The sequence below is a fragment of the Magallana gigas genome, chromosome 3, assembly GCF_963853765.1.
Source record: "Magallana gigas chromosome 3, xbMagGiga1.1, whole genome shotgun sequence".
Classification (NCBI taxonomy): Eukaryota; Metazoa; Mollusca; class Bivalvia; order Ostreida; family Ostreidae; genus Magallana; species Magallana gigas.
In genome coordinates, this window is record NC_088855.1 from 47,702,856 (window position 1) to 47,720,159 (window position 17,304).

The 17,304-nt window shown below is 32.9% G+C and overlaps 1 long non-coding RNA gene across 1 annotated transcript; it reads left to right on the plus strand.

Moving 5' to 3' along the window:
- The first annotated feature begins 15,765 nt into the window (after positions 1–15,765).
- On the plus strand, positions 15,766–16,085 carry LOC105325051 (uncharacterized). Its single transcript, XR_010712025.1, has 2 exons — positions 15,766–15,852; positions 15,977–16,085. It is a non-coding gene; the product is annotated as an uncharacterized lncRNA (long non-coding RNA).
- The last annotated feature ends 1,219 nt before the right edge of the window (positions 16,086–17,304 follow it).

A 17,304-nucleotide genomic window follows, 5' to 3' on the forward strand; every position in this document is an offset into this window, starting at 1 on the left:
GTTTAATTATATCAGTTTGTTAACGTTAAAACGAAGAATATGGGCTCCTTCATGGGGGTGTAATTTCTAAATAAAAAGATTTTGCCTTAAATAAATGCAGTTTATTTCTTTGATTCGATGACCAAGCCAGCTACAATAATCAATATCTATTCAACACGTCCAGTACTATCTCTTGATTTAGCTATATAACTTAAATAACCTAACTACTATAGCTTTTTATATATGTAGTTTTATCTAGCAATTATCAATAGCTTAAAAAGCTTTATGTCTAATTCAAGTTATCAGCTAAATTAAGATATTATTCTCAATATTCTGGACCTGTTCAATTCATAATTCAAATATTACCTAAGAAATCCTCCTCTGTGTTTTGGTAGTTCTCATTTTTTGCCCTTTGTTTTGTAAATGAGTGCAGCCTTCTGGCAGAAGACGCACATAGCAAACAGGAACTTAATGGAATGACTTCGGTAAAAGTAAAAGTGAAACCGAAACTAGGTTAAAAGTAGTTCCTTTCCCAACATTCAAAGCGTGCTATGGATGCCATCGCATGACGTCCGAGGTTAATGTCGAGTGCGCGAGACATCCGAGGAGTTCCGAGTGGTCAGTTGGGCCTAGGTGCGCGTGCTTCCGCTGGTTGGCGCTTGTCTCGGGTATAAACAAAACAAACAGAAAAAAATATTATTGATTTAAACTTAGACGTCCAGGGTTGTCTCTAAAAATTAAAGTAGAAGGAAGAAATGAAAAAGTAGAACGGGGTCAGGGGGTCTTGCTTATAGCTACATTGCAAATGTAGTATATGTAATTAAGATCGGGTTCGGCAATCCGATCAGCTGATTGATCATTCCTCAGTTGTGAACAGAACCTGGAATAGTAAAGACGTCCCCCGGTCGGCAAGGCTATTCAAGACACAACTCAGGTGGGTAGTAACTTTAAGTTACCCCTCACCACTTGTCACGTTTAATACTAACGAATAAATAAATCCAATTACAAATATCACTTCACAACATTGGCGTTGTCGGCAGGATTATTCGATCGGTGAAGTGTAATTTGTGTTTTTGGATTTCGCGCCAAATATTTTTTTTCTTTGTGAATTCGTAAGTTGTTATCAATTAAAATATTTGTTTTGATTTATGTCATTTGGGGTTTTCTTTCATTTCGTATCTTTTTCTTACAAATTACATATTTTGTTGTCGGATTTTCTGATAACAAATTAAAAAACAAAATTCACTCGAGATTTTTCTGTCGGATTTTCTGATAGAGAAGTCAACAACACGTCTGTTTCTTCTGTCTTTATTGGTTCATTAATCAATTAAGATGGCGAGTAGTTCAAACCCTGTAGACATAAACAATGCCAATTTGGCAGAATTAAAATCAATTCCAAACAATGGAGAGAAAAGGGTTGGGGTATTGCTAAGTTGAGAGAAGAGAAGGGCTCATTGTCATTAGAAAACCTAAAAACAATGTCAACAATTCCAAGCACAATCTTGGATCCCCTTGTGAGTGAGGGTGTGATAGTTTTCAGAGAGAGAGTGAAACAACAAGAAAAAACAAACTTGAATGTTGAAGATCTGTCAGGTCAGGTATCTAAGTTACAAGCAGAAATTCTCAGACAAGTAAAAGACATAGAAAGAAGGGACATTCAAATTGCACAATCTGAAAAAGACATTACTGCTAGACAAAAACAATTAGATTCTTTAGAAAAGACTTTGACATTACAACATCAAGAACGACTGAATAAATTACAACAAAAATTTCAAACAAAATTAGAAAACACAAAATCTCATTATGAAAAGACAATTAGAAAAACAATGACTGTTAAGGACGATGAACTTGCACTCATGAAGCAAAGACTAGTTGACCAAGACAGTAAGTGGATAAACAAAATGCAACAGTTAGAAAATAAGCTAAAACAACTCGAAGATGAAAAGATCAACAGGGAAGTCGACAAGCTGGCACCACATGTGGTGTATTGGAAATCATCAACAAACCCAACTGGATGTGCAGATACGCTTCAGTCAAAGGGTCCTAGTCCCCCAAAGATGTCAACATTTGACGGAAAAAATGACTGGAAACCTTTCTTCACACAGTTCAACCACAATTCATCCAGGTATAAATGGTCCGAAGAACAAAAGCTGGAAAAATTGATTGAATGCCTCAGAGACAAAGCTTTGAAATATTTCAGCTCTATACCAATTTCAGACCAGAAAAGTTTCAAAAAGCTGAGTGCAAAACTTGATGAACGGTTTAGGAAAAAAGACCTTCCCTACATTATCAGAGGACAACTGCAAGATGTCAAACAAGGTTCTGAGGAGACAGTTGAAGAGTTTGCAGACAAAGTTCTGGAGATGACCACTGATGGATACCCAGACACACCAGAAGACTGCCGCCAAACCGTAGCCATAGATGCGTTCTTGAGAGGTTGTTACAACAAACAAGCTGCCCTCATTGCCAAGGACAAGAACCCACTTGCACTAAATATGGCAACACAATACATGAAAACTGCAGTCACAAACTAAAAACTAATACTAGGTGTGAGAAAGTATGAGACAAGAAGGGTGAAGTTTGAGAGTTCTGAGAGTGAGGATGATGATGAAAACATAAGCAAAGTTAGGGCTGTTTACAATACAAAACAAGCATCAAATCAATTCACAGATCAGACAAGACTCTCCAAATTAGAATCAAGGGTCAAAAGAATAGAAGAAGATAATAGGGAAATGAAAAACAATATTCATGATATTCTTCAAGTTCTTAGAACAAACAGGTCTAGATCAAACAGTAGAGAAAATACAAGAATGTTTAGATCTCCTTCTAGCAGTCCTAGAAAACAAAGCATTTAAACTTCAACCGGTTGGAGATGTAGGCCATTCTTCAACCGGTTGAAGTTTAAAGGCTTTGTCTGAGGTGACGGTGACCTATTCTTAGACTGAAATGGTAAACTACTACTTTTACTGATAGGGCATTCTCTCGCAAAGTGCCCTTCTTGGTCACACTTAAAACAAGCTTGTTTTCTAGGACTGCTAGAAGGAGATCTAAACATTCTTGTATTTTCTCTACTGTTTGATCTAGACCTGCTTGTTCTAAGAATTTGAAGAATATCATGAATTTGGTTTTTGATGATGCATCATCAGAGTGCTACTTCAGACTCTAATTCTGCAGATAGAACAAATCAGGATATAACAAGAGGAAAAAGAACAAGACAGAGACCCAAATACTTGGCGGATTTCGTACAAGATTAAATTAATATCTCTGCATGTGAATAACATATTCCATGAATTATTTGTTTTTATCTGAATTATATTTTTTTAAAAAGGCATTACGCTTTCTTTTTGCACGCTTAAATTTTATATAAATAAACTACGGTAGTGTTAAGTTACATTATTGTAAATAAAAATTACAATTCTTTTAGAAATGTCTGATTTAGAGGAGAGTCACTTTGAACCAGATTATGAAGAAGATTGTCTCCCAGACCGTATAAAAGGTTCTACACTAGGTAAAAAGGGAAAAAAGTGTCCTGTATGTAGTTCAAGGTTTACTCATGTAAGAAGACATGTCATTCAAGAACATATTCCTTGGTTTATGTATCCTAAAACATCTTGCTGGAAATGTGAACTAGGGTTTGGCCAAGAAAGGTTTATAAGATAACATTTGGAAAAAGAACATCTTGATGATTCCACAGATTGCAGATATGATATTAACATTCATGGTCAAAGATGGATTGAAGAGAAATCTATTTTTTGGCCAAGTTTGACATGGTCAAAACACTATCTTTCATCAACACTAGTGAACGATTCATGTCCTGTCAAGGAGCAATCTGGCAAGAGGATGACCTTGAACAAATCTTATATTATTTGAACGAGACAAAACAACATTTCACTTTAACAAAAATGCCTTACCCAGCTCAAAATATAACAAGTATATTCCATTGGAAAATACTGAGCATTCTTTTAGACATGAATAAAATGCATATACTTTATTTGAAAAATAACAATCTTCAGAAAGACAAGAAAATACTTATTGTGGGTTCTTCATTTATTTATTGGGCACATCAGAGAGCAACAATGCTAAATTCCTCAGATCTTGGTCTAAAAAATGCTCATTTTACTTGGAATGAAATGGTTTTCCCTTGTCGAAACTGTTAATTCTCTAACAGAGGACAATAGTCCTGATATCATGGTCATTCACTTGGGATCCAATGATATTTCTTTTTGTAGCTCACTACCTCTTATCAAGAAAATGAAAACTGATATGTTTGTTTACTGAAAAATTTGGAAATACAATTTTGATTTTTTCGGAAGTTTTATCCAGGGGATTTTGGGGTAGAATTGATGGCTGGGAGGGAGAAAAGAAAAAAATTTATATTAATAAAAAAGTAGGATCATTCGTTGAAGAAATGGGAGGGAAAGAAGTAGGACACAATAAAATTTATTGGAAAAATAAATCACTGTTTAGGGGAGATGGAATTCATTTGTCCGACAAGGGAAATGACATTTTATTAGAGGACTTTAAGGAATGTCTAGGAAGATTTAGTTGATTTTATAATTGTGTATAGTGATTTTTCACAACACAAATGCAAAATGCATCCTAGAAGATCAAGGATATACGGTATTGTATAACATATTGTTTACATATTAGAATTACGCTTTTCATGGCGTAAATTAGATAATTCATATATCAGATGATACTCGAAGCACTATAATTCCGATATTCAATATTGTAGAACGATATGAATTGTAAATTATGTGTAACTAATTAATAATGTGCACTAATTTCGCAGCACTGTTAAGGCTTACTATGAAAATATCAGCGGATTTAAACGTTCATAAAACAATGAATCTGTTGTAACAAAATATCTATGTAAAGTTATTTTATCATGATGTAAATTTGATATTAAATGAAACAGTACAGTAAATGCTACTTTGTATGACACTTAGTGTGGTCCCCTGAATATTGATAGTCACTGATATGTGTTGATAATTCTCACGAATGGAGGTCATAAACAAATTTCAATATTACAAGGGCATACCCTTATTTGAATTAAAATTTTAAGTGATGATTAAATTCTTCTATTCTAGTATATTCTGAAAAGTGCTGCTGCTTTGTATAGAGTTCATTTTTATTAGAAATGAGCTCCGGTTGGAATTTATATGACCTTCGCTTGATATTTTACGTATTTAAAAATTCATTCTGTAGATTTCATTGAAGCAGCAGCACTTTTTAATAAATGTAACATTCCCTTAATTTATATCCAAAAGATCGAAATGATCTGTTAAGTGTATGCCCTTGTAAAAAGCGGATTTAGATAGGCTTCCCGATGTCAAACACATCGAACTTGTACATTAAACACTCTGGAAAAGAAATAATACACGCTCTAAAAAATAATTGCATGCCGAATCAGAACAAGGATAGTAGATAGGATTTAATGGTATAATAATTATTTTATGATTATGCTCCGTTCATTTATAAAATACATCTTACCACGTGAAAAAATTATCCACCTCTGTCTACACATAATATGCGTCAAAATTTACAATATGACGTCACATCAACAAGTGCACCGCGATCAGTCTGTTTTTATTTATCGTTGTTGGACTTATTTGACTACAAAGTTGCACGCATAGGTAACATTTAATGAAGTTTAATGTTTTCGTACCCATACCAATCGCTTTATTTAGTAGTATGTTTAGCTCACCTTAGCTGAAAGCTATTCTGAAAACATTTTGTCTGTTGTCCGTCTGTCTGTCTGTCCGTCTGTAAACTTTTCACATTTTCAACATCTTCTCAAGAACCAATGGGCCAATTTCAACCAAACTTGGCACAAAGCATCCTTAGCCTAAGGGATTCAAAGTTGTGAAAATTAAGGACCACACCCTTTTGCAAAGGGAGATAATTAGGAATTTATGAAAATTTTCGAGAAATTTTCAAAAATCTTCTCATGAACCATAAGACCAGGAAAGCTGAAACTTGTGTGAAAGCATCCTCAGGTAGTGTAGATACAAAATTGTGAAAATCATGACCCCCGGGGGTAGGGTGGGGCCACAATGGGGGGTCGAAGTTTAACATAGGAATATATAGAGTAAATCTTTAAAAATCTTCTTCCCTGAAACTAATCGGCCAGGAAAGCTGACACTTGTGTGGAAGCATCCTCAGGTAGTGTAGATTCAAAGTTGTGAAAATCATGACCCCCGAGGGTAGGGTGGGGCCACAATGGGGGGTCGAAGTTTTAAAAAGGAATGTATAGAGTGAATCTTTAAAAATCTTCTTCTCAGAAACTAATCAGCCAGGAAAGCTGAAACTCGTGTGAAAGTATCCTCAGGTAGTGAAGATACAAAGTTGTGAAAATCATGACCCCCGCGGGTAGGGTGGGGCCACAATGGGGGATCGAAGTTTTACAAAGGAATATATAGAGTAAATCTTTAAAAATCTTCTTCCCTGAAACTAATCAGCCAGGAAAGCTGAAACTTGTGTGGAAGCATCCTCAGGTAGTGTAGATTTAAAGTTGTGAAAATCATGATCCCCAGGGGTAGGGTGGGGCCACAAAGGGGGGGGTCGATGTTTAACAAATGAATATATAGGGTAAATCTTTAAAAATCTTTTTCTCAGAAACTAATCAGCCAGATGATTCTTTATAATTGTTAAGACTTAGGCCCCAGGACAATTCTTTGGCCTCACAAGAAGGTTCAGAGTTTGATGTAGGTTTATATCCCATATATAAACTATTGTTAAGGATCTTTTTGAGAACTGCATTACTCAACATATGACATGACTATAAAATCATCCTGTTAGAAAAGGGACTAATGATTATAAACATAAGAATATCCAGGGGAAAATGGATTTTATTTATACAGGATCTACATGTATTATTGTACATTGTCCAGATAGTTTGTATTATGACTCCATTAAGCTGATTTTATCATACCTATTGTTCATCAGGTGAGCGATGTAGCCCATGGGCCTCGTGTTGATGACTTGTTGTTTTGTGTGATGTCATAGTTAACATTTCCCGTACTTTCTGGTCGGCGCGACCACAAGTAAACCTTAACAGTGCTGCGTTGTTAAAATCTCACATCAAACGCACGCTACTTATATCTTCAAACTTCGATAAAATTCCTTAAATACTCTCCAAACTGAACTTTTATTCAACTTCTTTCAAGGCCGGCCATTTTGACGTTTTCGAGAAAGACTGATTCTGATTAGACGATCGGGAATATTAACCAATGAAATTGAGTTCAACATTAGCTATCACAATAGCCGTCCTGGTCAGAAGTTTATGTGGTTGCAGAATAAAAATCTAGTTTGGAGAATATATAAGGAATTTTATCGGAGTTTTAGGATGTAAGTAGCGTGCGTTTGATGCGAGATTTTAAAATATTAGTGCGAATGCTTCTCCACTTCACCCCTGCGAATGTTATTGTCATTTAAATTTTAAATCACGTGGTTTTATTTAACTCTTTCAGTTTCGCAGTAAAAATCTTGCCTCGTGTTTAAAGTCTATTTTAGAGAATCTAGATACTTGTAGTCAAATATAAATTCCAGAGGTTTATTGATTTTGAACTTTATCTTCATGATTTGATGGATAAAATATGTCCTAGAAATAAATGTGACAATACAAAAAAAGTTTTTTTTCTGCTGTTGCGACAATTAATATGCGTAGTAGACATCCCCCTAAGAATTAATTTTCGATCCGCGCCTGATCTAGTAATAACACTTATAGTGAAACAGACTGTACTATTTCATGCAGAATGTTAATTGAAAATGGCTCGATATACTAAGTCTTTATGCAAAATTATTTTTTTGAAAAACATGGTATTGCACACCACAAGCATCAAACATGGCTATGATTTTATTATGCAACCCAATGTTTATATTATCAACCACTCTACACGTGGTTGAACACGAACGATAACTCTGTTTCGAGTATCATCGTTTAATTTAAAAAAAAACCGCTAGATGGTGAAATAAGACATACATCTTAAAAGATGTTGATGTTTAAACATAAATCAAAGTAGGATATGATATGAAAATCGACCAGTACTTACATATTTTGAGAATATTATCCGAACACTTATACTTCCGCTCGAAATTTCACAGGAACTAAACAAATCTCGGTGAAGTCTCGTGAGCTTTCATTCGAGCACCTCTAGATTTATTACATACTTAGCAACGATAAAGAAAAGATTCCAAACACATTCGTGGGTGCACTTGTCGAAAAGCTGTTGTGTCATAGGCAAAAACCCATCGGGAACACTGGACCGGTAAATGTCCGAGTAAAAATAAACTGGCGACTTCAAGAGAATTATCGTTACAATATTATAATTTTTCTACACCAGAATGAAACTTAATTAAATGCATGAATGAGACTCCTCGACAAGTTTGTGTGTTGGCTATGGTACTTGGGTGACCGTTAAGGCCCATTGGCCACTTTTTCTTGGTTTTCGTAATTCCTCTATTCAGTGTGACCATTTTGCATAATTCAAAACAATATTTGAAGAAAAAAGTTTGCTTAATGAATACTGACAACAAATCCTAATCAGGCTGAAATTGCATTTTGGGTGCAAAAAGGTCAAATTAAATTGGCCATAACTCAGAGAGTTAAACACTGACCCCTTCATTATCTTTGTATTTTTAAAGTATGTTTTGTCTACAGATTTTAATGATATAGTTCTCAAGAAATTCTTGATACAAGAACATTCAGAAGTATCTTTGTTATGCGATTAACTTCTACATCGTAATTTATGTGAAAGTCCTATCGTTGAATAAAGTAATAAAGGAAATAACCTGTTCTTAATCCTGTTTTTCACTAAAAATACGCCACATACACATTTAATTCTTAATACTATAGTTTAAAGGGGCATGGTCAGGATTTTGGTCAAATTTTATTTTCCTGTTTTTATTATTTACTATGCTTTTTGAATGCATTTTTAATGATCAAGTGAAATTTGGGTGGCCGTCGATGAGTTTTAAGCGAGATACAGGGCTCACAATTCTTCGTCATGTATACAAGGCTCGTGCCCTGTTTTTGTTTACATAGTTTCAATATACCAGTAAAATTCTTTTTCCAGCTTATTTGTCAAAATTCTTCATTCTAAACATAAGTAAACAGTTTCTAACCATTAATGCATTCATTTTAGGTCTAAAACTGGAATTTTCACTTCAACAATCAAAATGTAAACAAAAGCTTTGTTTACATAGCGAGGACTTGTAAGCTCTGTAACTCGCTCATAACTCAACAAATGTCACTCAAATTTGGGTTGCCTATTAAAAATGCCTTACTTAAGCATTATAAACATTAAAATCGAAAAAATAATTTTTGACAAAAATCGTGACCATGTCCCTTTAAGTTACTTTCTTGCTCAGACCTTTGTAACTATTTTTTGACGAATGTTTTTTTCCAACTTTCAATCAGAAGTGAAAAGATGTCAATGTGACAGCAAACCGAACTGTATCCATAATCAATGACAATCCTGAATTGATAAACACTACCTATCCAGAGAAATGGAGTACCCTATAACGCAAATGACTAAGTTTAACAGCTGGTATTTTTTCATAAATTATCAAAACTCAAAATCCAAGTAATATGCACATCAATTATATGTACAATTGATATGCAAAACTAAAACTTCCTATCTTGAAAACTATACGATGAGTTATTCGTACAATAGAGGTACCCTTTTGTCAGCCGCCCGCCCGCTCGCCACTTTCACTATTTCAATAACCGGATTTTTCCTTTGGGAAACCCGGTTAAAAACTCAAATATTACCTTTATGATACATAATTATGTTAAACATAAAGTTGTCAATTTATTATTTTTGAATTAACAATAAAATCGTTAATTCATAATGGTAATATTTAAAATGAAATTAATTTAGATTTAAGGATAAGACGGATCAACAAATACGATAGCGGCCTTGAGAGCGACACAGCTTTAACTTCCAGATTCTGTATCACCAATTCCAAATAGTCCGCATCGAGCTTAACATTTATTCTTTATCAGAAACCAATTTGGCGAAGACAAGTTTATCAAAATATTTCTCTTTTAAACAATTTATTCGTTTAAAATATACATTGACTTTATCTGAAATTTCCTCTGATTTACCGCTGTTGCTTACATGAGGTATATGTAACCTAAAAATATAGAGCAATAATTATAAGTCAAAATCAAGAACGTGTTTCAATACAACATTTTTAACAAGTAAAAAACGCAACAAAATCTATGATTTGTTCATTAATCCGTTAACCTGTTGAAAAATGTCTTACCATACATGTACATCAACCTCTTAGAAATCTACAGATTGGGTGGCCCGGTGGAAACATGCAGGGGCATGGTGCTCTGAAGCATACACAGCACATTGGACGAGACCCGGACGACGGATAATACGCCTCTGTCCAATCAAAAGTACATGTACATATCAAAGTCAACTACCGGTATTCTATTTTTTTTTTTTAGAAGAAATAAAGATATTAACAAATAATCACAGTCAAAAAACCTTCCGTATATTACTAGGAGACAAACAACAATTTAAAAGAATCAATATATTGCAATTAGATTGAATTTCTTTTCGTTCTGATGATACATGTATGTCTGTAATTAGATAAAAGTTCTTTAAAACAATAGTTAAAATAATGATTATTTTACCTGATTCTTGAATGCAAAAGCCAAGAAATACTCCAAAACAGAGTAAAGCAGCAACCAAAATCAAACTGCGTCTTAAAGTCATTTTTTGGAAATTTGATATGCCCCGAAGGAGATACTTCATATTTAAACTGAAAGAGGGACCTCAAAAATTTAATCATTTCTTTCAAGGAAAAATCTTACTTACCTTATTATCGGGGAATTTACATTAAAAAACAGATCACAACCTTATTACCGTCGTGTTAACAGGTCGTTCGATTGTTTATGTTTCTCTGAAAAAATAAGGGTTAATTGATGTTTACAAGAGGCAAAAAGATGGGTCAATTAAGGTCTACGCAGGTAATTTGAAAGTTAAAAATAGGGAGAAAAACAAAATTCCCTACTACAACAAACCATAACCAAAAATGTTGCTCTAAAAAACTTGTGGCGCAAGTGCTGCATACAAGCTTTTAAATAAGCTTTTTGAAATAATATGATTAAAGGTTGGTTAAAACAAGATGCTTGGATTGTCTATGTTGAACCATACATCATTTCAATCTAATCTTTTATCTGTGTATGTGAAAGATTAAGAAATTGGTTTGTAAACCGCGGCATTGGGATGAATATAGGTTGATAGGTTGTTAAAAATACATTTAATCCATTTCAAATGCAGTGTTGCACACTTGTTTGAAACTTTAAAAATATAATTGAGTGCAAAATCTTATTATGAGCACCATATTGTAAAAAGCAAAAGAGCACTAAAATCGGTTGACGGGGCAGTCTGGTTGAACCTTCTCAGGTCTATTCTCCTACAGTCGTCCGGATGTTTATGGCATGGGATAACCGTGATCGGAAAATTGCAAATCTAATCTACTTTCAAGCCAATTAATAAGGTTTTGCTTACTAAATTAAGCAATCAAAGATATAAACAAACGTTTGCTTTATTGTCAGTGTTCAAGCTTTAAGAAGAACTCGATGGGGAAACTATTTCTTTTACAATGTTACCAAGTTAACTGCTGAAAATTATCAAATTATGGTGGATTTATTTTCAATGTTTATCAGCTCAAATTGGTTAGTTTTCAAACTTGTCATCCCTCTCAATACCTAAAAACAAATATAAACAAACGTATTATAAATAAATTTTACAACCGTTTCTTTGGTAACAAAGACAAATCAAAGGCCTGAAGGGCCATAATGGCTTACGGGTTTGATATGACTATATTTACATGGATCGAGTATGATTACCTCAATTTCTTACGGAAACTTTAGTTTATTTATAGCTCTATAGAAAGTAACTAGCTACATGTAATTCATAGATCTATAGAAACTAACAGGACCGATATCAACATGCCCCATTTGTTGATTGGTCGAACCTTAGTGACCGAAACAGACATGATTGAAATCTAGACGCCTCTTTTATCAATTGGTTGAAACCACCATTGCTTTTAGGAAAATCAAAGACTGCATGAAATAATTATGATGATGTCAGACTCAAACTCCAATATCCAATGACTAAAGTACATTAACTGTAAATTCATTCAACGATATAGGACACAAAAACACTTAAAACCAACACGCTCTCAAATATCAGTATACCTTGTATTCCTACGCACTATGAACTTGCGCGAGAGTTGATGCACGGTGCGGCGTAACAGCGCCACAGCCAGTGCGAAATCATTGCGCGTAAAAATAATATAACCAAATGATGAAATGTACTGCATGTTATGTACTATAATTAATGAATTCTCGTAAAATCTACACCAACAAGAATTATTCCATTTTAAATTGAATTTCATAAATGTATATTTATTCATATTTTCTAGGTTTTTTTCTACTTTTTTAAGAGGCTGACCTTCACAAGCTTTTATAAGAAATATAGATTCACAAGGCAGTTCGAACACCTTCTTTCTTTTTTTTCCTTTCTACAGAGATAAACTCTTTGGAGGGGGGGGGGGGGCAAGAAACAGGCAGAACTATGCAATTACAGCAAACTTGTTTTGATACCAAATTTAATTAAAATTAATTACTGCACTATAACTTTGCAGTCAGTCTCTCTTCACATGACATGTGTACACAGTCATTTTCAGAGGCATACTATACCATGCTAGACGATGTTTCTATGTTATAGTAATGTGACATCGCTTCTGTATATGACTTGCAATCAAGTTTAACTGTATATTGTTTTCCTATTTGAGTACATTTGGTCTCAAGTTTCCAATATTTTTACGACAAATAAACAGTTCAATCATAGCACAACCAAGGTAACTCCATCGAGGGAACATTGTGCTATTTTTAGATCTTGGAAAATCCCCAACATTCGATAATGGCGGAGGTGTCGAAGAAGGCACATTATATTAAAACAAGTAGTAACTGCCCCTCAATTTATGCATTTATTACCGATTTATAATCCCAGTTTCAATATATCTCAATCATAAGTACAGTCCTTTAACCGTTCAACACGTTCCCCTTTGCTGATATCGATGTCGATCGAAGTTAGCGACGCTCTCTGTGGGTGCAAACGTTTTTATGAAGATTGAACGAAATAACGATAACTTTACATTTACTTATCACTGTTAGGATCTGAAAGAATTGGGAAAAGATTTTTTGCTTATAATACATGTAAGCATGCATAGCGGAAAGCATGGCGGCACTGTTTGATGCATGGCGGGGGCCAGTATACCTCTATGCAAAAACGGTCTATGGAAAACACTGCATTTAATATTCATTCGCGTTAGATTTCGAGTTTATTTAAATAAGGTCAATTTATATTGGTTACAATAACATAAGTGATAATAACATATGGAAAATATAATCTTGCCTAAAGATATTTATTATGAACAACAAACAGTTAACTTTGCAACATTCGAATAGAACTATTTTTTGTCGTGCACGTTCAGATAACTGAACTCTTTGCCGTAAAGATTATCCGACAACTAGATGGCTGTAAGCCATAATAAATAGGGAGAAATAAAAAAAAAAATTGGTGTGATTCTGATACATGTACCTTGTCATTTTTTATTTTTTTAAATGTTCTTTTGTTGGTATTTGTGAAAAACTTGTAATATATTATTATTACTATTAAGCCGCATTGTTATATATCAAAATTTTATATTTCATAAGCGAATAAGACCTCTTTGAAAATTCCTTAAAACGGTAAGCATTTTTTTTTAAATTATATATTTTCTTATTAATAAAATTGTTAAACAAAGATGTTTAAATACTCATTTTGGATTGTGTGCATGCTGAACAGGGAAAAATGAATGAATTACTTCGAATTCATACAAATGATTTGGCGCTGTAACATGTTGTTTATGTTTTGTCTTAACAGTTCCCAGCTCAGTTCAGCATTCAAGCATGATCTGGAGGACGGCTGAGCACAGTAAGGATATTACTTTGTAAAAAAAAAAATCAGAAATGCGCTGTTAAATACCGTTAAACCCTACATTACTTCGAATAGAACCTGGTGCACGGTTGCGGCTATTTTGATTAAGAAAAAATGGAGGTTTTCGTGAATGACATTTATTATCTCAACGCAAAACTCGTTGCGAAAGAGATATAGCGTGTGTGAGTAGGTAGGTACATGTAGGTATGATTTCAGGACAAAAAGACAGAGTACATATATCTAAAAAAGGATTTTTATCATTTGAAAAATTCCAACGTGGGTGTTTTAGTGTGGAACAACTTGCATTATATATCACATAATTGTTTCTATTTATCATACAGAGAACAGCGTAGACTCACTTGTTGATGTTTAACACCTTTAGACATTTTTCTAGTGAAAATTGTACAAACAATTTATGTAAGTTCATGTAAGTTGTATAAAAAAACAAATTAAAACAAATGATAATGAATTGAAAATCTACTTTGTAATGGGAGCAATGAATCATAATTTTAATTCACGCAGATCTAATTCATTAAGTTGTTGCATAAGCCACTCTATTATAATTTATAATGATTTCTCGCCTATAAATCAACCGTTGAACCAAACGAAAGTACGGTAAATCTTAGGAGAAAGTCCGTTAAGTATTCCCCATTTAATTCATATTGAAAACAGTTATTGACGTATGCTTGTGTCCTTAAGGACTGTTTATTGACTGTTTTTTAATTACTTCTTTAAGTCAATAGATGTTGGGTTTTTCCTTAATGTTAATTTATTCATTTGCAGAGAAAATCAATATTGCGTTAATGTAGTTTGATTAATCCTGTAAAAAAGTTTTTCCACATTCAAAAAATCTTGTAAGGGGACCTGAACAAACTTATCAATTTTCCGGTAAAAACACTGTTAAATAAATAAAATCAAAAAAACAAAATGAATAATAAGCCAGAGAGCACCTAAAAAAATAGTGATTAAATTATGGAGTGTGTTCACGAAAAATAATTTGTGAAAAACCCATTCTTTCAGAATTTTGGTTAATTATTGTGTTTCAAAAGTATTCAAAGCGGAGCTTTAAAGCAAAACACAAACTTTGCAAACGTTACTTAAACAGAGGTCGATAAAATGGCATGCAGCGTATTCTTGATATTGCAACTATGCTTAGTTGTCTTACTGGGTTTTTGTGTTTTTCGAACAGGTGAGTTATAGCCTATTATATTTTTAAACAATCACTTTGATGATCATGGGACAATTAATGTTATTTTTTATTCAAATATTTCATTTAAAAAATATTAACTAAGTATGAAACTATTAAAATGTTTCTTTCAAATACATATTCATTTCAAACTTATTAAATGAACTGCGGTGTATTTAAAAGAGTGATTGATAAAGGTTTTATTCGTTTGACTTAACTCGCCTTTATAGTCATTAAAAATATAGTATATTTCAAATCTGAATGTTTTTCTTAAAATAAAACTTGTCACCTTAAATATAAAGTATATATATATATATATATATATATATATATATATATATATATATATATATATATATATATATATATATATATATATATCAACAACTTTAGGCATCTTTAAAGTGTCGGATCTAATTTATAGATACTAAGCTAGTAAACTGAAAATATAAAGCACTTAAAATGGCTAACGACACGAACAACAGAAATTGTCAAATTTTCGAGACAAATATACCTTTTCTATTTGTTTTTCCTGTAAACACTTTTTTCTTTCTTTACCTTTGATTTTACAGACTCCGTACCGATATGCATGCCACCGTTTTTGGATTGTTGTGAGTGTTTTGGCTTACCCGATTGTTATCTCCAGGACTATCCGTACTGTCGTTATCGTGACTAGATGTATGTAACACATTTATTGCAGATGAAATTAAAATGTAGATGTCATTAATACAAGCACATTGTTTTTATGAGAAAATTGCATGAATCATATTTAAATATTAAGTAATTATTTTTCCTTTTGTAGATGAAGAATCCATGAAGTTTATTTGGTCATGGTGTCAAGAAATTAATGCAGTTTGTATTCCGATACATTTATAAAAGAAACAAAATGCAATTAAACATTTATAAAGAGATTGATTTGGTATTCCTCTATTCTAATGGTATTTTGCACTCGTTTGAAAAAATATACACTTGTTACTGCGAAAGTAATTTTTGGTTTAAAGATGAAAACGCTTAGTGTCGTTTCAGAGTGTCGGCTGCATATTAAACGGCCAAAGGAAAAAGGGGTTTGCTTCCACTTTCCCCTGTGCGACCCTAGCTTTGACCGCCGACTCTAACTTTTTAAAAGAAATTTTGACGACTTAAGTATACTTTACAATCATATCTATCCAATCTTAAGCTAATTTTGCATACATGTACAGTAAAGATAAGTAGGAACATTAAAAAATATATTGCTATCAAAGTTAGTTTCATTATTTTGAACTAAATGAAAAAAGAACATAGAAAAAATAAACATTTAAAATAATCTATGTAGATATTGCATATTGTCAAACCATCAAATTGGAAAATGGGAAATTACACACGTACAAACAGAGACCGGGAGCACGGATACATTATTTATATTTAAAATTCGAAAATAAATCAATTTTAAAAAATTTCAACCCGTAAAAAATATAAAAGTCAGATGACAAAAAGGTACAAAAGAAATATATTATTAATCGTTTACACTTATGACCAAAATTTTTTTAAACTTAGAAATTTTATGAAATTCTAAAATCTCTCTCTCAAAAAAAATCTCTTAAGTTAGTTTATAATTGTCAGAAGGTAGTAATTCTTGCTCTTTACTGCGCTCACCTTAACAGTATCACCATTAAACATATTATAAAGGTCTTGCAAATCCAACTTTCAGCATACACTTCCGTTACCTCATGTTTTGATTTGAACATATTTTATTGATTGCTCAAAAGGACCAGAAACAAGTTCTAACAACTTACTACCTCTCCGTAAATATAACAAAAATTGTATTGCGCATGAATTTAGAACAAAAGAGAATATATTATGATATTGAAATACACAAAGACATATCATTTGAGTTTCAAAGATTCGTATATATTAACTTATGCACAGAAGCAAAAATGCTTTTGTTAATATTTAAAGTTATGTTGTCGTTACCATATAAAAGTTAATTTATTTATAGTGTCAATATTGAATAAATCTAAAATGAATCATTGATCAAACATTTTGTTTCCCCCTCTAGAGAAGTTTTTACACAAAAAAGAAGAAACGATACACATCTACTGTTTTACCACATAGTGGATTACTTATAATATTTCGTTTACAAAGATCATAATT